The sequence below is a fragment of the Amblyraja radiata genome, chromosome 22 (assembly GCF_010909765.2).
Source record: "Amblyraja radiata isolate CabotCenter1 chromosome 22, sAmbRad1.1.pri, whole genome shotgun sequence".
Classification (NCBI taxonomy): Eukaryota; Metazoa; Chordata; class Chondrichthyes; order Rajiformes; family Rajidae; genus Amblyraja; species Amblyraja radiata.
The window spans coordinates 40635647-40661166 of NC_045977.1; the positions used below are offsets into that span (position 1 = coordinate 40635647).

At 46.0% G+C, this 25520-nt stretch overlaps 1 protein-coding gene across 1 annotated transcript in view; it reads left to right on the forward strand.

The window, feature by feature from the left end:
- Nucleotides 1–25520, forward strand: part of c22h7orf50 (chromosome 22 C7orf50 homolog) — a 186086-nt gene that overhangs the window by 60227 nt on the left and 100339 nt on the right. The window lies entirely within an intron of this gene.

Genomic DNA, 25520 nt, shown 5'->3' on the forward strand with positions numbered 1-25520 from the left:
TGGCATGGATTGTACAGATGTTCCACATTCACATGTTCAAGAGGAACTGCAGATGTTGGAAAATCGAAAGAAGACAAAAATGTTGGAGAAACTCAGCGGGTGAGGCAGCATCTATGGAGCGAAGGAAATAGGCAACATTTCGGGCCGAAACCCTTCTTCAGCCTTGCTCATGTTGTCATCCGATGCAACCCTTGCTCATGTTGTTCTTGCATCGGCCCATCCCTGCACAAAGCCTATTGAGGGACTTCCAGGTCTTCCAGTCACACCTGTGACCAGGTGGGAGCTGTTCCTTGGTTGGGATGGGCATCTTTACGCCGTGGTGGTTACCGCTGCGTTTCTTGTCCCACAAGGCTAGTCTGGTTGCTTGAGGAGACTGTGACAGTGGCTGGACTGTGTGATGGATGCTCTTCCTCCACTTCAGCCGTTTTGGGGCTGGGTGATGGGAGTGACATGAGTGAATGTAAGGGGTTCAAGAACCAGAGGACATAGGTTTAAGGTGAGAGGAGAAAGATTTAATAGGAGCCCGAAGGGCAACTTTTTCCACACTGGTCAGTGGGTGTATGGAACGAGCTGCCAGAGGAAGTAGTTGAGGCAGGTACTAAAACACCATTTAGACAACAATAGACAATAGGTGCAGGAGTAGGCCATTCGGCTCTTCGAGCCAGCACCGCCATTCAATGTGATCATGGCTGATCATCCTCAATCCGTACTCCGTTCCTGCCTTCTCCCCATATCCCCTGACTCCGCTATCTTTAAGAGCCTTATCTAGCTCTCTCTTGAAAGTATCCAGGGAACCTGCCTCCACCGCCCTCTGAGGCAGAGAATTCCACAGACTCACAACCCTCTGTGTGTAAAAGTTTTTCCTCGTCTCCATTCTAAATGGCTTAACCCTTATTTTAAACTGTGGTCCCTGGTTCTGGACTCCCCCAACTCCCCCAATTTAAAAGGCATTTGGACAGGTGTTTGTGTAAGAAAAGTGTAGAGGGATGTGGGACAACACGGCAGGTTGGGCCAAAGGGCCTGTTTCCGTGAGGTATGACTGACAAATCTAACACAAAAGAACATTTTGTTTGTTTAATTCCAGAACGCGGGGTCATAAAATCTGTCACCTCAAGAGCATAAATCCTTTCTCTAAGTGATGTTATTCAGGGTCAGTTGGAGTTTTCAATAAAGGACATTATCCCGAATGTTGGGGTAACTCAGCGGGGCAGGCAGCATCTCTGGAGAGAATGAATGGGTGACGTTTCGGGTCGAGACTCAACGTCACCCATTCCTTCTCTCCAGAGATGCTGCCTGTCCCGCGAAGTTACTCCAGCATTTTGTGTCTACCTTTGATTTAAACCAGCATCTGCTGTTCTTTCTTACACATGGTATACTGAGTAGACGGGCAATACCCCTGTCCCCTGTCTCCATCAAGGGTGTGGATGTGCAGTTTACCAAGGAGTACATGTGCCTTTGGAGTTTACCTGGACAGTAGCTGGAAAAGGGACAGAGAAGATTTGCGAGGATGTTGCCAGGACTTGAGGGCCTGAGCTGTAGGGAAAGGTTGGGCAGGCTAGCACTATTCCTTGGAGCGCAGGAGGATGAGGGGTGATCATGTACAAAATCATGCGAAGAATAGATCGGGTAAATGCACAGATTCTAAGGGAATGGAGAACCAGAGGATATAGGTTTAAGGTGAGGGTGGGAACATTTAATAAGAACCTGAGGGGTAACTTTTGTACAACTGTTTTACACAAGGGTGTATGGAGTGAGCTGCCGGAGGAGGTAGTTGAGACAGGTACATGGATAGGATAGTTTTAGATGGATATAGGCCAAATGCAGGCAGGCGGGACTAGTGTAGAGGGGATATGTTGGTCGGTGTGGGCAAATATGGCCAAAGGGCCTGTTTCCACGCTGTGTCACTCTGACCCTATGACTCTAACTGCAGATTTGAACATTAGAAAGCAAAACTATACGTTTTTTTTCTTTCATTCACTGACAAACTGATGGGCGGCAGGGACACAAGGAATTGCAGATGCTGGAATCATGAGAGAAACACAAAGTGCTGGAGGAACTCGGTGGGTCTGTGGAGTGGGTGGACAGATGACGTTTCGGGTCAGGGCCCTTCTTCAGACAGATCAGATCCTGACCCAAAACATCACCCAAAGACCCATGTCCTCCAGAGATGCTGCCTGGCCCACTATCTTTTCAAATTATTTCTGACTATTATTTATTTGTCTGTTTATTAATTGTTTTACCCATAACTGAAGACGGTGCTTATATTCATTACGTCAGCTGTCTGCAGCCAACAATATCCAGCGCTGACAAAAGAACACTATTGATCTAAGAAAATCAACTTGAGAAAGGAACAGCGCAGAAACTGTTGTTTATACTTTCCTTTCTCAGTTTCATGCCGGCTGCATAACTTTTCCCTTTCCCTTATCCCTCGTGTATTTGTCCTGCTGTCTCTTAAATGCGTCAAGAAAAGTCACCTCTACCTTGTGTATATTTAATTCTAACTTGTAAACCATTGAGTGGTTTGGGAGTTGTGAAGTCATTTCTCCGTTAGATAAGTCATCTGCGATGTTTTTTGTATAAGTGGGAAAGTTTGCGGACCAACATCCGGAATGTCCTGGAAGAGAGAGAATCTTCACCCATTTATTATCGCATAGGCCATGTAAACACTTGCATCTCCTCATTAATCAGGCTTTCATTTGGCGCTCTGAACCTAGCTCTGTATTGAAGGTTAGTGCTGTATTTGTCTTTTAAAACATTTTACAAATATATATTTTTTGCCTTGATGACAGGCAAATCAATATGTCCAGAACCAGGGGCCACAGTTTAAGAATAAGGGGTAAGCCATTTAGAACGGAGATGAGAAAACACTTTTTCTCACAGAGAGTTGTGAGTCTGTGGAATTCTCTGCCTCAGAGGGCGGTGGAGGCCGGTTCTCTGGATGCTTTCAAGAGAGAGCTAGATAGGGCTCTTAAAGATAGCGGAGTCAGGGGATATGGGGAGAAGGCAGGAACGGGGTACTGATTGGGGATGAACAGCGATGATCACATTGAATGGCGGTGCTGGCTCGAAGGGCCGAATGGCCTTCTCCTTCACCTATTGTCTATTGTCTATTGTTAGCAGACAATTACAAAAGGGTTAATGAGTTGTAGAAGATAGACAAAAATGCTGGAGAAACTCAGCGGGTGAGGCAGCATCTATGGAGCGAAGGAAATAGGCGACGTTTCGGGTCGAGACTGAAACCTCACCTATTTCCTTCACTCCATAGATGCTGCCTCACCCGCTGAGTTTCTCCAGCATTTATGCCTACCTTCGATTTTCCAGCATCTGCAGTTCCTTCTTAAACAATGAGTTGCAGATGTAGCCCAGTGCATCACGCAGACCAGACTTCCCACCACTGACTCCATCTTCACGATGTCTCGAAAAAGCAGCCAGTGTAATCAAAGACTTGTCCCTGTCCCACCCCGGTCATTCCTTCTTCTCCCCGCTCCCGTCCGGCAGAATGTACAGGAGTTTGAAAGCGCGCACCACCAGACTCAGGAACAGCTTCTTCCCCTCTGTTATCAGGCTTCTTAACGGTCCTTCCACCATCTAGGGTACTGTCCGATTCACCTCTACCCCATTGCGGACATTGGACTTTGTCTCTGGAACTGATGCGCTACAATGCTGAGAACTATATTCTGCACTCTGTATCTTCCCCTTTGCTCTACCAGTTGTACTTGAGTTTAGCTTGATTGTGTTTATGCATAGTATTAATTTACTTACAAAATTCTTAAGGGGTTGGACAGGCTAGATGCAGGAAGATTGCTCCCGATGTTGGGGAAGTCCAGGACAAGGGGTCACAGCTTAAGGATAAGGGGGAAATCCTTTAAAACCGAGATGAGAAGAACTTTTTTCACACAGAGAGTGGTGAATCTCTGGAACTCTCTGCCACAGAGGGTAGTCGAGGCCAGTTCATTGGCTATATTTAAGAGGGAGTTAGATGTGGCCCTTGTGGCTAAGGGGATCAGAGGGTATGGAGAGAAGGCAGGTACGGGATACTGAGTTGGATGATCAGCCATGATCATATTGAATGGCGGTGCAGGCTCGAAGGGCCGAATGGCCTACTCCTGCACCTAATTTCTATGTTTCTATGTTTCTATTATCTGATCTGTCTGGATAGCATGCACAACAAAACTTTTCACTGTACCTCAGTTCATGTAACAATAAAAAACCTAAAGTGAATGTGACATTGATTCAGCACCACATGCATAATATGGAGAACAAAGCCATGGTTTAGTAGTAGCAATATTGGTCAGAGCTGGACGCAAAGAGCTGGAGTAACTCTGTGGGTCAGACAGCATCTCTGGTGTGAAACATGCGTAATCTTACTAACACGGTAGTTGAGGCAACTACAACAGCATTTAAGAGACTCACTTGGACAGATACATAGATAGCAAAGGTTGAGAAGAGGTTTACAGTATATGGGGTAAAACCGGGCAAATGTGACTATCTTAGGTTGGCACGATGAGTTGGGCCGAATGGCCTGTTCCCATGCTATATGACTCCATGACTATAACGACATTGCTTTGGATTAAGATTTGTGTTTAGTTGTGACTGTACATTGTGATGCTGAGAAATACCGGTTGTGTCTCATGGTATAAAAAACAGCAAAGGGAACTCTAGTCGACTAAGTCTTATTTTTGGAAAGGGGCGTAGGAAGCAACTGCAGATGCTGGTTTAAACCGAAGATAGACACACAAAGCTGGAGTAACTCAGCGGGACAGGCAGCTTCTCTGGAGAGAAGGAATGCTTGAAGAAGGGTCTCGACCCAAAACGTCACCCATTCCTTCTCTCCAGAGATGCTGCCTGTCCCGCTGAGTTACTCCAGCTTTGTGTGGCTTATTTTTGGAAAGTTGTTCATAGATCAAAGCATGCCTAAAGTATTTTTTTTAAACTAAAAGAAGAAAAGGAAATTTTGAGGGAGTAAGTTTGAGATCCTGCTTTGTTGACCTTGTGTGTTCCTAAGTATATTTTCATGTGTTGACTTGCGTGGCCTCGGATGAAAATTTTGATTATTTCTCACAACTAACTCTTCCAGATTCCTCTGTCCCCTAACTTTCCACTGGATCGGTCGCTCTTCCTGCTTTGGTCTTGATATTTTGTCGTGTTTCAAAATATTTTTTTAATAAGTTCTGGACAAATAAATTCGTTCTTGTTTTTCCCTTTATCTGCGCCTTCTATTTATAAAAATATACGTGGTTACAAGGAGAGGCTTGATCAATGATAGACACAAAATGCTGGAGTAACTCAGCGGGACAGGCATCATCTCTGGATAGAAAGGATGTAGGTGACGTTTCGGGACGAGACCCTTTTTCAGACTGAGAGTCAGGGGAGAGGGAAACTAGAGGCATGGAAGAGTAGGGTGTTCAAGTCTGGGGTTCTGCTGCCCAGGAAAGGTAGGTAAGGACTGAGCAGTAAATGGAGGCCTTCACAATTGTGAGGATGTCGGCAGGTTCACAGTGAAAGATTGGGTTTGACGTTCAGCAGAGAATTGTCAAGGAAAAATACTTTGGATTACTCTCAGGAACAAGTAAGATTTATGCAGCATGAATTAAGAGCTGGAATGCATTGAGCAAAAGCGTGTGATGGAAACAGACTGAAGAATAGATTTCAAATAAGAATTGAGTGTGACTGGGCCTGTACTCGCTGGACTTTAGAAGGATGAGGGGAAGACCTGTTTGAAACTTACCTAATAGTGAAAGGCTTGGATAGAGTGGATGTGGAGAGGATGTTTCCACTAGTGGGAGATTCTAGGTCCAGAGATCATAGTCTCAGAATTAAAGGACGTTCCTTTAGGTAGGAGATGAGGAGGTATTTCTTTAGTCAGAGGGTGGGGAATCTGTGAAATTCATTGCCTCAGATGGCTGTGGAGGCCGTCAATGAATATTTTTAAAGCAGGGATAGATAGTTTCTTGATTGTTACGGTTGTCAGGGGTTATGGGGAGAAGGCAGGAGAATGGGGTTAGGAGGGAACGATAGATCAGCCATGATTGAGTCAATACACAATAGGTGCAGGAGTAGCTTCGAGCCAGCACCGCCATTCAATGTGATCATGGCTGTTCATTCACAATCTGTACCCCATTCCTGCCTTCTCCCCATATCCCCTGACTCTGCTATCCTTAAGAGCCCTATCCAGCTCTCTCTTGAAAGCATCCAGAGAACCTGCCTCCCCCGCCCTCTGTGGCAGAGAATTCCACAGACTGAATGGCAGAGTAGACTTGATGGGCCGAATGGCCTAATTCTGCTCCTATCACTTATGACCTTATGAATATAAATCGGAAACGGAGGGCAAGGGGATGGGGAGGGAAGGGTGGAGTCTGAAGGACATGGAGTGAAGTAGGTCCGCTCTTTCAAAGAGCTAGTGTAACCGTGATGGGTCAAATGGCCTCCTTCTGGATAGTAACATTTGCTGATACTGTTTACTTTTCCCTGATTGATTGGGTGTTGAAGCCAAGACCATAATGTCATCTGCAGTTGAGGGTCAACATTTAGACAACTCTCCTGCTGTTGATGATACATTATGTCCGTTCCAGTTTCAGCGACCTGTTGTTTTGCAGTCAGAATCTGTAGCTAATTTGTTCTCAGCCCGCAGTGAAACAAGTGACCAGTGCGTTTACCTTCGGGAGAGGAAAGAAGAATTGAAGTGGGGAACTTCTTGGTCCTTATTGAGACGATTGTGGGATTCGACCCCATCAAGTCTACCCAGCCATTCAATCATGGCTGATCTATTCCCTCTCAACCCTATTCCCCTGCCTTCTCCCCATAACCCCTGACACAATTACTAATCAAGAATCTGTCAATAACCACCTTAAAATATCTATTGACATGGCCTCCACAGCCATCTGTGCCAATGGGTTCCACAGATTCACCACCCTCTGTGTGGAAGAAATTAATTTAGAAGGAAATTAAAGAAAATTATGCAGTTCAAGGCAGTGCAGCGTAGGTTCACGAGATTGATCCCTGGGATGGCGGGACTGTCATATGAGGAAATATTGAAAAGACTAGGCTTGTATTCACTGGAGTTTAGAAGGATGAGGGGGATCTTATAGAAACATATAACATTATAAAAGGACTGGACAAGCTAGATGCAGGAAAAATGTTCCCAATGTTGGGCGAGTCCAGAACCAGGGGCCACCGTCTTAGAATAAAGGGGAGGTCATTTAAGACTGAGGTGAGAAAAAAAAATTTCACCCAGAGAGTTGTGAATTTATGGCATTCCCTGCCACAGAGGGCAGTGGAGGCCAAGTCACTGGATGGATTTAAGAGAGAGTTAGATAGAGCTCTAGGGGCTAGTGGAGTCAAGGGATATGGGGAGAAGGCAGGCACGGGTTATTGATTGGGGACGATCAGCCATGATCACAATGAATGGCGGTGCTGGCTCAAAGGGCCGAATGGCCTCCTCCTGCACCTATTGTCTATGTTTCTGTGAAAATGAAAAGCGGAGACTGCAGCTTTGCTTCAAGGGACTTTATTGCGTGATATCATGGAGAGATGGCGGCAGTTAAACGCTCACCAGTTCTCTGACTTCACAAAAAACAAATTCTCAAATTCACAAAAAAACAGTTCTCTGACTTCAACAAAAAACAAAAGTTGTATAACTGTCGGCTAATTCGTAGAATTAGCCGACAGTTATACAACTTTTGTTTTTTGTTAGATACAACCGTAGGAAAATATACCATCTCCTACATGGCTACCAATGATCTCATTACTCATAACATACTTCTTGCTTATGTCAATCTTATTCAGCAATAGATGGTTAATACAAGTCAAACACAACACCTCCCATTCCCAATCCGACCTCTCTGTCCTGGGTCTCCTCCATTGCCAGAGTGAGCAACAGCGGAAATTGGAGGAACAGCACCTCATATTCCGTCTGGGGACCTTGCGTCCGTATGGCATTAACATTGAATTCTCCCAATTTTGCTAGCCCTGGCTGTCTCCTCCCCTTCCTTAACCCTCTAGCTGTCTCCTCCTACCCTCCCATCCGCCCGCCCTCGGGCTCCTCCTCCTCCTCCCCTTTTCCTTCTTTCTCCCCCCCCACCCCCCATCAGTCTGAAGAAGGGTTTCGGCCCGAAACGTCACCTATTTCCTTCGCTCCATAGATGCTGCTGCACCCACTGAGTTTCCCCAGCAATTTTGTGTACCTTCGATATTCCAGCATCTGCAGTTCCCTTTTGAACACAACACCAGGGCATCTTGACGTTATTCTATCTCACCTTTTCGGCGGACCACGCCACCATCCCCTCTCCGAGCCAACCATAAGCCCCCCATTTACTGCAACGTATCTATGCCACTAACGGTAGGTGGTCTACTGTGGCACATGGCTGAGAGAAACAAGCTTCCTTATCTCCGTCTACTATTTCATGTTTACATTTACCATCCACCCTTCAACACATTCCTAGACAAGAGGCAATCTCACTTTGCCGATTCCCATGTACCTCTTCTATACCTGGTCAACGAGAGATGCCAATTGTCACATCCAAACACATCTAGTTACCTGGTTCAATTCCAATCAAGGATAGGGAAAAATAAGCTTTGTGGCTTCAGCCTATTCCTTTTTCGGTCATTGATTATGTGAATGTTGTGTGAAATGGAGACAGTGTTGGTTCATATTCACACAGATTGTAACGTTTTGTTCTTTTTGATGTATGACCGAAATAAACCATTCATTCATTCAATCATTCAATCATTCATTCATTCATTCATTCATTCATTCATTCATTCATTCATTCATTCATTCATTCAATCAAAATTAAGAATGAAATGATTTTAATATTTTCTTCCACACTCTGACTAAAGAAATTCTACCTCAACTCCCTTCTAAAGGTACGTCCTTTTATTTTGAGGCTGGTCCTCGACTCTCCTACTCATGAAAACATCCTCTCCACATCCACTCTATCCAGGCCTTTCACTGTTCACTTTCTACAGTCCACCTACATAACAATGAGAAAACGTGACGTGAAAAGAGAGAATATTTGTGAAGGATTAAATTGGGAAGGGTGGAGAACATGGAAGAGGAGCATGGATGAATGCCTATTTGGTCCCCACCAGTATCCTGTGGACTATTGTATCTCCATTTCAGAAGATGGAAAAATAAGCACAAAGTGTTGGAGCAACTCAACAGGTGCGGTAGCATCTATGGAGGGAATGGACGGACATTCAACATTTTGTGTCAGGACCCTTCTTCAGGCTGATTGTAATAGGGGAGAGAAAGAGAAGGAGAGGTTGGGACAAAAATAGACAAAGTGCTGGAGTAACTTAGCAAGTCAGGGAGCATCTACGAAGAAAAGGATAAATGACATTTTGAGAAAGTTGGAAAAGAGCGGAGCCGGGCCAAGTGGGAGCGGGACAAAGCCAGGGAAGTGATGGGTGGATACAGGTGAGGGGGATTTTTGATTGGTAGATGGGTGGACAAAGGCTAGAAATGAAAAGGGGACAAGGGGAGTGAAGGGTGAGACGTAAAGCCAGAGGAAGGGATATAAGGGGAAGGGGAAGGATAAATGGGAATGATCCTGGGTGGGACATGGATGAGACGGGGAAGAAGGTGGGGGGGGGGGGGGGGGTGTTACATGAAATTGGAGAATTGAAGAAATTGTTCTTAGATGAAGAGAATCATCTTTAATGGAGATGTTTAATTGTAGACTTTAGAGATACAGTGCGGAAACAGGCCCTTCGGCCCACCAAGTCCACGCCAACAAGCGATCGCCCCGTACACTAGCACTATCCTACACACTAGGTACAATTTACAATTTTTACCGAAGACAATTAACATGCAAACCTGCACGTCTTTGGAGTGTGGGAGGAAACCGGAGCAGCCGGAGAGAATCCACGCGGTCACATGGGAGAACGTACAAACTCCGCACAGACAGCACCCGTATTCAGGATTAAACTGGCGCTGCGAGGCAGCACCCCGACTAATACGCCACCGCGCCGCCCAAATGTGGGAAAGTTTGTGAAAGTATAGAATTATCCACCCAGGAAGGGAAAGATTCTCCACCCCCTCTCCCACCACCCCCTCCCCCACCACCCCCTCCCCCACCACCCCCTCCCCCACCACCCCCTCCCCCACCACCCCCTCCACAAACTTTGCACATCCCCACCCGCCACTTTAATTTCACGTTTCATGTAATTTGTGTTAATGACTATTGACAGATGAATTCTCCCCCTGGGATAAATAAAGTTCTATGGTGTGGTATAGTGCAGCCCACTGTAGTTGAGAAAGACCATGAGCCACGATCGCTTTGCCCGATGGAGCAGTGTTGTGTGATCTACTCTTGCTCCTAGATCTGAGGCCGTTACTCAGGAACTTGGCTGTATGCAGTCCTGTGGTGAAGAGACGAGCTTTGCATTTTATCAGCATTTTCCAATTGTCATATTATTTATTTAAAAATTGTCTTGTGGTCGCTGCATTTTTACAATATTCAAAGGGTTGCTGGTGTTAATTTAGAGGTGTTTTTGCATGTTTAGATTTTGTTGCCAAAACACTGGTGGAATTTATATTTAAGATGTTTTTCTTGATTTTACTTCTGTCTTTCTTCCTTATTACCGATCGTTGCTTTGCTATTTTTCTTTCCGAGTTTAATTCTTTTCCTTCTTTCTCTATCCATGTATCTCAGTTAGTAATAGCTTACACTACATTACAATGCTGAGAACTATATTCTGCACTCTGTAACTTCACCTTTGCTCTACTTGACTTTGGCTTGATTGTATTGTTTCTCCATTTTAAACGCTGCACTGCAAAATCTCCTCAATGTATGCCTACTTTGAAGAGGGTAGACACGAAATGGCGGAGAAACTCAACGGGTCAGGCAGCATCTCTGGAGAGAAGGAATGGGCGACGCTTCGGGTCGAGACCCTTCTTCAGACTGATGTCAGGAGAGTGGGGCAATCAGTCCGAAGAAGGGTCTCGACCCGAAACGTCGCCCATTCCTTCTTTCCAAAGATGCTGCCTCACCAGCTGAGTTACTCCCACATTTTGTGTCTATAGACAATAGACAATAGGTGCAGGAGTAAGCCATTCGGCCCTTCGAGCCAGCACCACCATTCAATGTGATCATGGCTGATCATCCCCAATCAGTGCCCCTTTCCTGCCTTCTCCCCATAATCCTGACTCCGCTATTTTTAAGAGCCTTATCTAGCTCTCTCTTGAAAGCATCCAGAGAACCGGCCTCCACCGCCCTCTGAGGCAGAGAATTCCACAGACTCACCACTCTCTGTGAGAAAAAGTGTTTCCTCGTCTCCATTCTAAATGCTTAGTCGACCAGAGTTCCCTTTGCTGTTTTTTTATACCATGAGACCCAGCCGGTATTTCTCAGCTTCACCATGTACAGTCCAATTAATCAGTCACAACACAAATCTTAATCCAAAGCAATGTCTTTATAGTCATATAGCATGGGAACAGGCCATTCGGCCCAACTCATCGTGCCAACCAAAACACCCCATCTAAGATAGTCACATTTGCCCAGTTTTGCCCCATATACTGTAAACCTCCTCTCAACCTTTGCTATCTATGTATCTGTCCAAGTGTCTCTTAAATGCTGTTGTAGCTGCCTCAGCTACCTCCTCCTCCCCATCACACTCACTCAACTTATTAAGTCACCTGTCCATGTTCTCCAGAGATGCTGCCCGACCCACTGAGACCCCAGCACTTTGTGCCATTTTTTGTAAACCAGCATGTGCAGTCTCTTTCCCCCACCATCTCTCTCGTTTCCAAGTTTCACACCCCCAACTCTATATCAGTCTGAAGAAGGGTCCCGACCTGAAACGTCGCCTGTCCATTCCCTCCACAGACGCAGCCTGAGCCGCTGAAGTCCTCCAGCACTTTGTCTTTTGCTCGACACATAACAACTTCACTATTGGGAGGAGAGGTGGCCACATAATGCTGGAGCACTTTGTGTCTATCTTCAGGTCGGCACGGTGGCGCAGCGGTAGAGTTTCTGCCTTACGGCGGATGCAGCGCATGAGACCCGGGTTCGATCCCGACTTCAGATGCTGTCTGTACGTTCTCCCCGTGACCGCATGGGTTTTCTCCGAGATCTTCGGTTTCCTCCCACACTCCAAAGGCGTGCAGGTTAATTGGCTTGATGTATGTGTAAATTGTAACTAGTGTGTGTGTAGAATAGTGTTCGTGTGCGGGGATCGCTGGTCGGCACGGACTCGGTGGGTCGAAGGGCCTGTTTCCGCGCTGTATCTCTAAAACTAAAAACTAAAATCTTCGGTGTAAACCAGCATCTGCAGTTCATTCCTACACATCGGGAATAGAGGTGTTTTTTTCCCCTTTTATTTCTAAATCTTAAATAGTTTTGCACCTCATTGGGTCTTTGTTGAATATCCCCTTGACAAATTGACAAGATGATGGTTATTAATGTAACTTGAAGTTCCAGTCACCATAATGTAACTCTGTGTTCCTGTTACTATAACTTTATGTTCTTGTTACCATTGTTCACATTTTTCGAACGCTTTTGAGGCTTGCCATGGTCTGAAATAACTTGTGTGTTGACTCTGAGCGTTTCCTCTTCTCTGCCAGATGGACTGGTGCGTAGAGAGAGATGTGCACAAACCAGTCACAATGATCTTCAACTTGGAATCAAATATAACGTTGTACTAGCGCCACGGAGAGGTTCAACACACTTGGATTGTTTTCTCTGGAATGCCAGAGGTTGCGGGGGGGGGGGGGGGGGGGGGGGGGGGGCAGATGTGCAAGGCAAATCTTTTTTTTTACACACAGAGGGTGGTGGGTGCCTGGAACGAGCTGCCAGGGGTTGTTGGTGGAGGCAGATATGATAGTGGCGTTTAAGAGTTTTGGATATAGATTCTTGTATCATCTCAGTCTGAAGAAGGGTCCCGACCTGAAATGTCACCTATTGCCTTTTCTCCAGAGATGCTGCCTGATCCGCTGAGTTACTCCAGCACTTTGTGTCTATTTTGGGACAGGCACATGGATATGCAGGGAATGGAGGGATGGGGGTTATGTGCAGGCAGATAAGAGTTGGTCTTGGCCTCATGTGCGGCACGGACATTGTGGGCTGAAGGGCCTGTTCCTGTGCTGTACTGTTCTATGTTCTAAGTTGTTCTTGAGTCTGGTGCTGCAGACTATATATATATTGTGTTATTTACAACATACGCAACATGCTTTTTGCTTTATCCAATAAATTGGAATTTGCAGAAGTGATATTTACCTTTCTGTGTAAGACACGTCCTGGGAACGTCCTAACTGAGGGATTATTAATCTAAGCAAATTTATGGATGCAGAAAAGCCCAAATGATTAATTGCATCGGAAACAGTCCAAAGAAGGGTCCCTTCAACCCAAAGCGTTGCCTCTCCATACTCTCCACATATGCTGTTTCCAGAGGACATAGGTTCAAGGTGAAGGGGAAAAGATTTAATAAGAATCTGAGGGGTAACTTTTTCACACAAAGGGTGGTGGGTGTTTGGAACGTGCTGCCGGAGGAGGTAGTTGAGGCTGAGACTGTCTCAACTTTTAAGAAGCAGTTGGACAGGTACAGGTATATCTCTTCACCTCTGCCTATCCTTAGCCCCACGTCCCCCTCCCTTTTCATCTGTGCATTAATTGCCTCATTTGTGTTTTGTATTGAATTCTGTCTTTACTTTGTGTACTAGTCATGTCTCTACTATTTATTTCATTCCCCTTACATGTTTTTCCTCTACCTGCTAAATTTTTGTAAGGTGTCCTTGAGACTCTTGAAAGGCGCCCATAAATAAAATGTATTATTATTATTATTATGGATAGGACAGGTTTGGAGGGATATGGACCAAACGCAGGTAGGTGGGACTAGTGTAGCTGGGACAGTGATGCCAGTGTGGGCAAGTTGGGCCGAAGGGCCTGTTTCTATGCTGTATCACTCTGTGACTATAACTCTATGCTGCCTGACCTGCTGAGTTACTCCAGCACTTTGTGTTTTGGTCATTCATGGCAGAAACCCACTGGAGCAGACAAGGACATTTTGATTCATTTGGACCATTTGAAATAAAAACACATTACATCACTTAATATCTACATTATTTAATTAAGTTTCTTGCAAAATTTCTCCTTAAATTTACTGACATTATCATAACTTTACCTGAGTTTTCCCAATCCAAGTATTACAGCCAACTCGTGAATCAGTTACGATAGAACTGTTCTTACCTTTCCATTTTTAAGCTGGAGTCATAGAGTAACAGGTCCTTCGGCCCAACGTCCATGCTGACCAAGATGCCCCATCTGCACTAGTCCCACCTCCCCACGTTTGGCCCATATCTCTATAAACCCTTCCTATCCATGTGTACCTGTCCAAATATAATTGTTATAGAATCTCAACTACCTCCTCCGATAGCTCGTCCCATCTACCTTCTGTGCCCCTCTCATCTTAATCCTATGCTCCCTGGTTCTTGATTCCCCTACTCTGGGTGAAAGACTTTGTGCATTCATCCTCTCTATACCAAGTTGTACACAAGAAGAATTGTGGGAGCTTCGAGCCCTCCATCCAAAGTTTGCTATATCTTCTCTAGGTGACAGCATCTGTAGTCTCCTGTATCTCCACTTTGAATTCATTGCAATGACCAAACAGCGATAGAGAACTGTTGATAATGGGGCGACTTTGTGTGCAGAGTTGACGGAGGGTGGATCTCGATAGGATTTTAGCCGGAAAGCTGAGATAAGAGATCCTACGCCACAAAGTTACCTCCGCGACTGTGATCCACTGTGTTTTTGGTCGCGTGACATACATCAGTTTCGCACTATTATGGGCTGATTATTGAGTATTACTGATTGAAAGATACAGCATGGAAACAGGCCCTTCAGCCCACCGAGTCCACGCCAGCCACCAATCACCCGTTCACACTAGTTCTACATTATCCCACTTTCTCATCCACTCCCTACACACTTGGGGGGGGGGGGGGGGGGCAATTTACGGAGGGCTAGTTCACCTACAAACCCGCACGTCTTTGGGATGCGGGGGGAATCCGGAGCAGCCAGAGGGAACCCATGCAGACACAGGGAGAGCGTGCAAACTCCACACACACAGAACACTGAGGTCAGGATCGAACCCGGGTCTCTGGTGCTGTGAGGCAGCAGCTCTACCAGTTGTACCAGTGTGCCACCCTCCACAAAGGAGGCAGATGACTGAACTTTATTGCTTTCCATAAGTGAGGAATATTGATTCCACTGTGGTGGATGTTTATGTTGAACTTTATTTTATGTGCTGTGTGTGTTTTTGCTTTTTACTTAGTATGGCTGTATGGTAACTCAATTTCACTGTACCTTAATTGGTACATGTGACAATTACATTGAATTTTAAATCTTGATCTTGATAATAACCATATAACCATATAACCATATAACAATTACAGCACGGAAACAGGCCATCTCGGCCCTTCTAGTCCGTGCCGAACACTTACTCTCACCTAGTCCCATCTACCTGCACTCAGACCATAACCCTCCATTCCTTTCCCCTCCATATAACTATCCAATTTATTTTTAAATGATAAATTCGAACCTGCGTCCACCACCTTCACTGGAAGCTCATTCCACACAGCTACCACTCTCTGAGTAAAGAAGTTCCCCCTCATGTTACCCCTAAACTTCTGTCCCTTAATTCTCAAATCATGTCCTCTTGTTTGAAACTTCCCTACTCTCAGTGGGAAAAGCTTATCCACGTCAACTCTGTCTATCCCTCTCATCATTTTAAAGACCTCTATCAAGTCCCCCCTTAACCTTATGCGCTCCAAAGAATAAAGACCTAACTTGTTCAACCTTTCTCTGTAACTTAGTTGTTGAAACCCAGGCGACATTCTAGTAAATCTCCTCTGTACTCTCTCTATTTTGTTGACATCCTTCCTATAATTAGGCGACCAAAATTGTACACCATACTCCAGAATTGGCCTCACCAATGCCTTGTATAATTTTAACATTACATCCCAACTTCTCTACTCAATGCTCTGATTTATAAAGGGCAGCACACCAAAAGCTTTCTTTACCACCCTATCTACATGAGATTCCACCTTCAGGGAACTGTGCACAGTTATTCCCAGATCCCTCTGTTCAACTGCATTTTTCAATTCCCTACCATTTACCATGTACGTCCTATTTTGATTTGTCCTGCCAAGATGTAGCACCTCACACTTATCAGCATTAAACTCCATCTGCCATCTTTCAGCCCACTCTTCCAACTGGCATAAATCTCTCTGTCGACTTTGAAAATCTACTTCATTATCCACAACACTTTATTGCTGATTATTAATTTACTGTACTATTGATTATCGTATATATTTATCTGCATGTTATTGCGTTATTGGGCCTGTAAATCTGTGGCCAAGGAGCAGTTAAGGGAAGGTTTGATGCACAAAGTTGCACAGCAAGTTTGTCTAAGTCATAGAGTCATACAGCGTGGAAACAGTCCCTTCGGCCCAAATGTCCCATCTAAACCAGTCACACCTGCCTGCATAAGCTGGAGTAACTCAGCGGGACAGGCAGCATCTCTGGAGAGAAGGAATGGGTGATGCTTTGGGTCGAGACCCTTCTTCAGACTGGTTAGTGAGAAGGGAAACGAGAGATATGGACGGTGATGTGGAGAGATAAAGAACAAGGAATGAAAGATATGCAAAAAAGTAACTATGATATAGGACACAGGCCATTGTTAGCTGTTTGTAGGGTGAAAACGAGAAGCTGGTGAGACTTGGGTGGGGGAGGGATAGAGAGAGAGCGAATTTGTGGAATTCCCTGCCACAGAGGGCAGTGGAGGCCAAGTTACTGGATGGATTTAAGAGAGTTAGATAGAGCTCTAGGGGCTAGTGGAATCAAGGGATATGGGGAGAAGGCAGGCACGGGTTATTGATTGGGGACGATCAGCCATGATCATAATGAATGGCGGTGCTGGCTCAAAGGGCCGAATGGCCTCCTCCTGCACCTATTTTCTATGTTTCTATGTTTCTAAAACCCTTTAAACTGATCCTATCCATGTACCTGTCTAAATATTTCTTAAACGTTGCAACACTTTATGAAGATAGGTGACATGTTTGGGACCCAGTTACTTGATGTGCGTTAGCAGAAACCTGTTTCAGATTTAAATGTGGTGAAGGATTCATTTTGCTGTAATATCGAATTTTTGCCACTGGATGGAAATATAAGGACTGTCTTCATAATTTTATAAACTGTAGTACCAAGTTAGGTCCACTGGATTGTGCTGTGTGCCACTTCAGTTTAGTTTATTTAGTTTTAGTTTAGAGATACTGCGTGGAAACAGGCCCTTCGGCCCACCGAGTCCGCATCAACCAGCGATCCCCGCACACTAACACTATCCCACACACACACACTAGGGACAATTTGACACATACACCAAGCCAATTAACCCACAAACCTGCACGTCTTTTGGAGTGTGGGAGGAAACCGATGATCTCGGAGAAAACCCACGCAGGTCACGGGGAGAACGAACAAACTCCGTACAGACAGCGCCCGTAGTCGGGATTGAACCCGGGGGCTCCAGCGCTGCAAAGCAGGAACTCTACCGCTGCGCCACCGTGGCTGCTCTTGTATAATATTTCCAAATATGAGGATGTTACCAGGACTCAAGCACCCGAGCTACAGGAAGAGTTTGGGCAGTTGGGTGTCTGTGTGTGTGTTTGTGCGTGTGTGCATGTGTGTGCATGTGTGTTTGTGCTTGTGTGTATGTGTGTTTGTGCGCATGTGTGTGTTTGCGCGTGTGTATGTGTGTTTGCGTGTGTGTATGTGTGTGCGTGTGTGTTTGTGCGTGTGTGCATGTGTGTGCATGTGTGTTTGTGCTTGTGTGTATGCGTGTTTGTGCGCATGTGTGTTTGCGCGTGTGTATGTGTGTTTGCGTGTGTGTATGTGTGTGCGTGTGTGTTTGTGCGTGTGTGTTTGTGCGTGTGTATGTGTGTTTGTGCGCATGTGTGTGTATGTGTGTTTGCGCGTGTGTTTGTGTGTGTATGTGTGTTTGCGTGTGTGTGTGCGTGTGTGTTTGTGCGTGTGTGTATGTGTGTTAGTGTGTGCAGTCATGCGTGTGTGGTGTAAATATAAACTCGCTCCTATAAACCACTTTATTAAAGTTTAGTTTAGCGATACAGCATGGAAACAGGCCCTTCGGCCCACCGAGTCCACACCGACCATCGATCACCCGTTCACACTAGTTCTATGTTATCCCACTTTCTCATCCACTCCCTACACACTAGGGGCAATGCACAGAGGGTAATTAACCTGAATATCTTTGGGATGTAGGAGGAAAATGGAGCACCCGGAGGAAACCCACGCGGTCACAGGGTGAACGTGCAAACTCCACACAGACAGCACCCGAGGTCAGGATCGAACCCGGGTCTCTGTGAGGTAGCGGCTCTACAAGCTGCACCACTGCGCTGCTCACCTAAGGTGTTCCAAGTCAGTAGTAGATGGTCTAATGGACTTCCTGTAACCTCAGGTGATGATGTCGACGTGTTTTTGAGTAGCAAGGTCATATTGCTAATGTTATTCTCTCATCTTTCATCATGAAATTCTGGGACATCTAAAACAATTGCAAGAATTTCAGCTTTTATTTAATCCAAGTAAGATGAACATGTTGGAGGAAACACAATATAAGATGCTGTTAGCTACAGACAACAATTGGTCAAAGAGTTTAAAATAATCTAGGGGAAATGCATATACATAAAGCTAGTAGTCGGAGTTTGAAGAAGGGTCTTGACGCAAAACGTCACCCATTCCTTCTCTCCAGAGATGCTGCCGGTCCCGCTGAGTTACTGCAGCAATTTGTGTCTATCTTCCGTGTAAACCAGGGTCTACAGTTCCTCCCTGCAGATTTAATCTTGCTGTGCAATCCATTCCAGTGAACCTTTAAAAAGGCACTTTCAGCAAAGTTAGAGAAGTCATCAAAATGTTTGCATGAAGTTACATAGAAAGTAATGGAATAACAATCACAACCCATGTAGTCACAGATAGAGCAGCAATCGTGAATGAACTGGATTACATGTGGTCAATATGCTTCATAATCAGACACGTCTGGTTCATTTTAACTCGTTTTTAACGTACATTTTTACAAAAGGCACGAATGTTGCAGCGATAGGTTTGCTGATAAAATATCATCATCTGAGTAAATTGAATAGTGGCTTGAGATAATTACAGGTGATGTAAGAGGAATTAAATCAGAAGCAGATAAAGAGTTATAAAGGGGAATAGATTTAATGCAATCGCTTCAACGTTCAAGGTTTCAAGGCCAGTTTATTGTCACGTGTATCAATTAAGCTACAGTGATATGTGAATTACCATACAGCCATACTAACAAAAGCACCAAGACACACAACTACATAAAAGTTAACATAAACATCCACCACAGTGGATTCCCCACATTCCTCACTGTGATGGAAGGCAATAAAGTCCAAACTTCTTCCTCTTTATTCTCCCTGCGTCGGGGCGGTGGAACCATCCGCAGCCGGCGGTCGAAGCCCCCACGCTGGGGCGATCGAAGCTCCTGCGATGGAGCTCCAGAAGTCGGTCTCTAATCAGAGACCGCGGGCTCCACAATGTTAAAGTCCGCAGACTCTTGCTGTGGGGCTCCCGAAGTCGGTTCCCAGCAAAGCCCGCCAACTCCTCGATGTTAGGCCGCAGTGCGGACGGAGATTCGATACAGAAAAAAATCGCATCTCCGTCGAGGTAAGAGATTAGAAAAAGTTTTTCCCAACCACCCCCCCCCCCCACATAAAACAAACTAAAGAACACTAAAACATATATTTAACACGTACAAACAAACAGCAAAGAAGGAAGGGACAGACTTCGGAATTTAATAAGATAACGAAAGGGTGTGCGGATGTGGGCAATTGGCATCTCTCGTGGACCAGGTGCAGAAGAAGATCATGAGAATTTGGCAAAACAAGTTTCAGACGCATTATCCCTTTTCTCTTGCCCGGGAATGCATAGCGTTGGTAAATATAGCACATTAGCTTAAGACATAGATAAGGAAGCCTGTTTCTCAGTGGGAAGTTACTTAATGCTGGATCACAATGGTTAACCCTATAATGTCGGTAACTATTGTGATCAAAAACACAACAGCGATAGCTGGATAGACTGTCCGCGTCCCCTACCGCTAGTAACGCTACAGTAAATGGGGGTTTATGATTGGCTCGGAGAGGTGGCAGCGGCTCGGTCTGCTTGAAAGATGAGATAGACTAATGTCAACAGGTAGACACAAAATGCTGGAGTAACTCAGCGGGACAGTCAGCATCTCTGGAGAGAAGGAATGGGTGACGTTTCCGGTCGAGACTCTTCCTCAGACTGATGTCAGGGGAGTGGGTGGGACAGAGATAGAATGTAGTCGGAGACAGTAAGACTGGTGGGAAAACTGGGAAGGGGAGGGGATGGAGAGAGAGGGAAAGTAAGGATTACTTGAAGTTAGAGAAGTCAATGTTCATATCTTTGATCCTGATTAGGGGTGCTGTCTGCGCGGAGTTTGTACGTTCTCCCCATGACCTGCGTGGGTTATCTCCGAGATCTTCAGTTTCCTCCCGCAGAGAAACGTTGAACAAGTTAGGTCTTTATTCTTTGGAGCGCAGAAGGTTAAGGGGGGACGATAGAGGTCTTTAAAATGATGAGAGTAACATAGAATGCATAGATAGACAGAGTTGACGTGGATAAGCTTTTTCCAGAGTAGGGAAGATTCAAACACGAGGACATGATTTGCGAATTAAGGGACAAAAGTTTAGGGGTAACATGAGGGGAAACGTCTTTACTCAGAGAGTGGTAGCTGTGTGGAATGAGCTTCCAGTGGAAGTGGTGGAGGCAGGTTCGATTTTATCATTTAAAAATAAATTGGATAGGTATATGGATGGGAAAGGAATGGAGTGCTTTGGTCTGAGTGCAGGTAGATGGGACTAGGTGAGAATAAGTGTTCGGCACGGACTAGAAGGGCCAAGATGGCCTGTTTCCGTGCTGTAATTGTTATATGGTTATTCCCTGCGGCACTGTGCTGGTTCTTGTGCAGACACCGATGAACAGGAGGCAGAGGCAGAGGCAGCTCCCGACAAACAGGGTCAGCTCGCCCACCACCACCTTCGCCTCCTCCCTGTACCGCCCGTAGCTGTCGTCGGTCTCCCTCCGCAGCAGAAGCATCACGTTGTAGACCAGGCGGCAGAGGAAGCTCACGATGAACATCGCCAGGGGCAGTAGGAGCGGGGGCCGACACCCACTCGAGCAGCCGGAGTGCATGAAGAAACGCACAATGAGGACCAGGGCGATGAGTGTGGGCACCAGGAACCCCAAGAGAAACTTGACGATGCGGTAACTTGGCGGGGCCTCCAGCGGATCGAGGTAGCAGTTGACCGCCTCGCCCGGGTCTTGACCCACACCGGCCAGCGTGGAGACCAGCGCCGAGCAGACGGTGCTCACCCCCAATACGGCCAGGCTGGTGAAGAGACATCTGCGCAGGACGCTCCTGGTCTGCACTGCACCGAGCTCATCCTTGAAGGCGAAGATGGCCACCTGGATGAAGGCCGTGTAGAAGTAGGGTATGTTGAAGGAAAACGAGAGGATGGTGCAGCACGGAGCGGATGTGGTGAGACGGCTCGGCCTGACCAGATCGGTGCTGGAAAAGAGCACCAGCGCAAAGTCGGCCAACGTCACCGTGAAGACTAAGATGCCCAGCATCGTCAACTTTATTTTCTTCACAATGCTTACAAAGTAAATAGTTAGGGTGACGATCCCAGCCAGGAGCCCTAACAGCCCAAACACACTGTAGATGTAAACGCCTCTTGAGATCAAATGCTGCAGGTTTATAATTTTGACGACGACATCCGTGTCCACAGTGTGATTACCGATGCCCGGAGGCAGTGAGGCCGAGACATTTGAGAGCAGGGAGTCATTGTTGAGACTTTCTTGTTGGGCCATTGCTGCGGTCGTTCACTTTTCACGTTGACCTTCCTGCTCAGTGGGATATAGTGGAGGCAATAATGCACCCGACTTGCATTCTATGTCACTCGAGACTGAAAACTGAGTTGAAGATATGATTCCGTCTCCAACCTACAAGGAACGATAGAGAGAACAATAGTTAATTTCATTCTCGACAGACACAAAATGCTGGAGTAACTCAGCGGGACAGTCAGTATCTCTGGAGAGAAGGAATGGGTGACGTTTCTTCTGACTGAAGAAAGGTCTCGACCCGAAACCCATTCCTTCTCTCCAGAGATGCTGCCTGTCCCGTTGTGTTACTCCAGCATTTTGTGTCTATCTTCAATTTAAACCAGCATCTGCAGTTCTTTTCTACACATTTAATGCGCAGACCAATTTCTCTCCGGGGATGAATAAAGTTTTATCGCATCGTAATTTCATTCTACACAGAATGGTTTTTGGACTAACCTCTCATTGGCCAAGCTTTGTCCTAAAGTGTCCCGACCCCGAAATGTCACCTATCCATGGAGAGGCGATGTTTCGTGTTAGGATTCTTCTTCAGACTTCTTCAGACCAGAAGAGGCCAGGACCATTCTGAAACCCAAAACATTGGTCTGAAGAAGGGTCCCGACGTGAAACGCCATCTATCCATGTTCTCCACAGATGCTGCCTGACCCACTGAGTTACTCCAGCACTCTGTGAAACGTCACCTATCCATGTTCTCCACAGATGCTGCCTGACCCACTGAGTTACTCCAGCACTCTGTGAAACGTCACCTATCCATGTTCTCCACAGATGCTGCCTGACCCGCTGAGTTACTCCAGCACTCTGTGAAACGTCACCTATCCATGTTCTCCACAGATGCTGCCTGACCCGAAGGCCTACCGGGAGGAGGTGGCTGGTCTAGCACTCTGGTGCCAGGATAACAGCCTCCTCTTGAACATCAAAAAAACGAAGGAGCTGATCATGGACTTTAGGAGGGCACATCATCCGAGGACGTACACTCCATTGAGGATAAATGGGGATCCTGTGGATAGGGTGAACTGTTTTAAATATCTGGGAGTCCACATCTCCGAGGGTATGACATGGGCATCACACGCCTCAGCACTCGTGAGTAAGGCAAGGCAGCGCCTTTACCACCTCAGGCAATTGAGGAAATTCAGAGTGTCTCCGAGGATCCTCCAGTGCTTCTACGCAGCCGCGGTGGAAAGCATCTTGTCCGGGAACATTACCATCTGGTTTGGGAATTGCTCTGCCAAGGACAAGAAGGCTCTGCAGAGAGTAGTGCGTTCGGCCGAACGCACTATGGGAACTTCACTTGCCCCCCTGCAGGAACTATACATCAGGAGGTGCAACTCCAGAGCCAACAATATCATGGGAGACCCCTTCCACCCCTGCAACGGACTGTTCCAGCTGCTACGGTCAGGCAAACGCCTCCGTTGCCATGCGGTGAGAACAGAGAGGTTGAGAAGGAGTTTCTTCCCAGAGGCCATTCGGACTGTAAACGCCTATCTCACCAGGGACTAACTCTACTGAACGTTTTTCCTTCCATTATTTATTATGTAAAGGTATATGTGTGTTATGATTGTGTTTATAGGTTGTTTGTCTTTTTGCACAAAGTCCGCGAGCATTGCCACTTTCATTTCACTGCACATCTCGTATGTGTATGTGACAAATAAACTTGACTTGACTTGACTTGAGTTACTCCAGCACTCTGTGCTCACTTTTTCCACACCCTCTCCTCTCTTTCTCTTCCCTACTACAATCAGCCTGATGAAGGGTCCTGACCTGAAAAGTCATCACTCCATTCCCTGTACAGATGCTGCCTGCCTGACCCACTCCCACTCCATCTCTCTGACTTCACCATGCTATTTACCCTGGCAGGACATAAGCTACGAAGCTGCATCTATGGCTGGGAAAAAATAACATCAGAGAAGGGTCTCAAGATCCACCAGGGCTAGGGAAAAGTGCCTGGGAGAGCTTGGTGTGGGGCCTCACATTGACCATTACTTTCTAAGAGGTCGGCCAAATCAGTCGAGTGAAGCCCAGTGGCAGGTTAACCACCACAGTCCACAGGGTCTTAGCACCCCAGGCGTAGCTCAACCAAGTACTGTCCCACCAACGGACACGAGTCCTACTAGTCAACAATTAGAGCAAGGTTCTGTCCCCGTCTTTGAGAATAACTCCTCATTTGAATACATCAGCTATCTTTCCTGTGAAGCACCTGAGACACTTTGCTACATTCACAATTCTACCGAAGTGCTGTAATGTTTTGTTCGATATAATAAGCCTTTTTCTTCAGGGGATTGTCAACCTATGTCAAAGCTTAGAGAATGGGTGAGGGGATAACCTCGAACGAGAAGGGTGGCACAGTGGTACAGCTGGTAGAGTAGCTGCCTCACAACTCCAGAGACCCAGGTCCGTATTTATATATGTACTTAATCTATGAACCACTGTTGTATAACGTTAGTACCTCCACCAATGTAAAGCACTTTGGTCTACGAGAGTTGTTTTTTAAATGTGCTATAGAAATAAAAGTGACTTGACTTGACTAGAGAATGCACTAAGTGTCCTTTTTGTATGTTACAGGTATGTACAAGTCATGTTGATAACTTCATTCACTCCACAAGGCTGTAAGTATCCCATTGTGAAATATCTCTACTCAAAGAGTGATGCCTGTTCTTCATGCTGCCTCCTCACCTTGAATATATCTGCACCAAGTGATATGGAATAAAACTGCTATGTTAGAGATTTTACTTCGACATTGACCTATTCGATGATGTAAGAATAATTCTAACTAATTCATCCCTCTCTACATGTTTGACGAGCTGTTTTTATTGGATGTGTTGAGTGACTGGTCAACTTTGCATCCTCGACCTGATACAACTTATTTATTTTTCTTTCGTGGAAGTTTCAATGACTTTACTTTAGTTTAGAGATACAGCGCGGAAGCAGGCCCTTCGGCCCATCGAGTCCACGCCGACCAGCGACCACACTATCCTACACACTAGAGACGATATACAATTCACACAAGCCAATTAACCAACAAACCTGCACGGGTGGGAGGAAACCGGAGCACCCGGAGAAAACCCACGCGGTCACGGGTAGAACGCGCAAACTCCTTACAGCCTGCACCCGTAGTCAGGATCGAACCTGGGACTCTGGCGATGTAAGGCAGCAACTCTACCGCTGCGCCACTGTGCCGTGTGTTTAACTTGGACTGTTTTTATTGGATGTGTTGAGTTATGGGTCAACTTTGCATCCTCTACCTGATACAACTTAGATATCTTTCTTTTGTGGAAGTTCCAGTGACTTGTATCCAGCATGGGCCCAGGACCCGAGCGTTTTATCCTCCGAGTTAAGGGCCTGTCCCACTCTACGAGTTTACCCAAGAGCTCTCCCGAGTTAAAAAAAAAAATCAAACTCGTGGTAAGCACGTAGAATGTACGTAGCGGGTACGTCAGAGCTCGGGACGTCCCTTAGCGGCTCGTAACGCTACTCGGGAAACGCGGTAAGCTCGTGAAGTTTTTTCAACATGTTGAAAAATGTCCACGAGAGCCCCGAGTACCTACGAGCGGCTATTACCGTAATTCTACGAGTTCG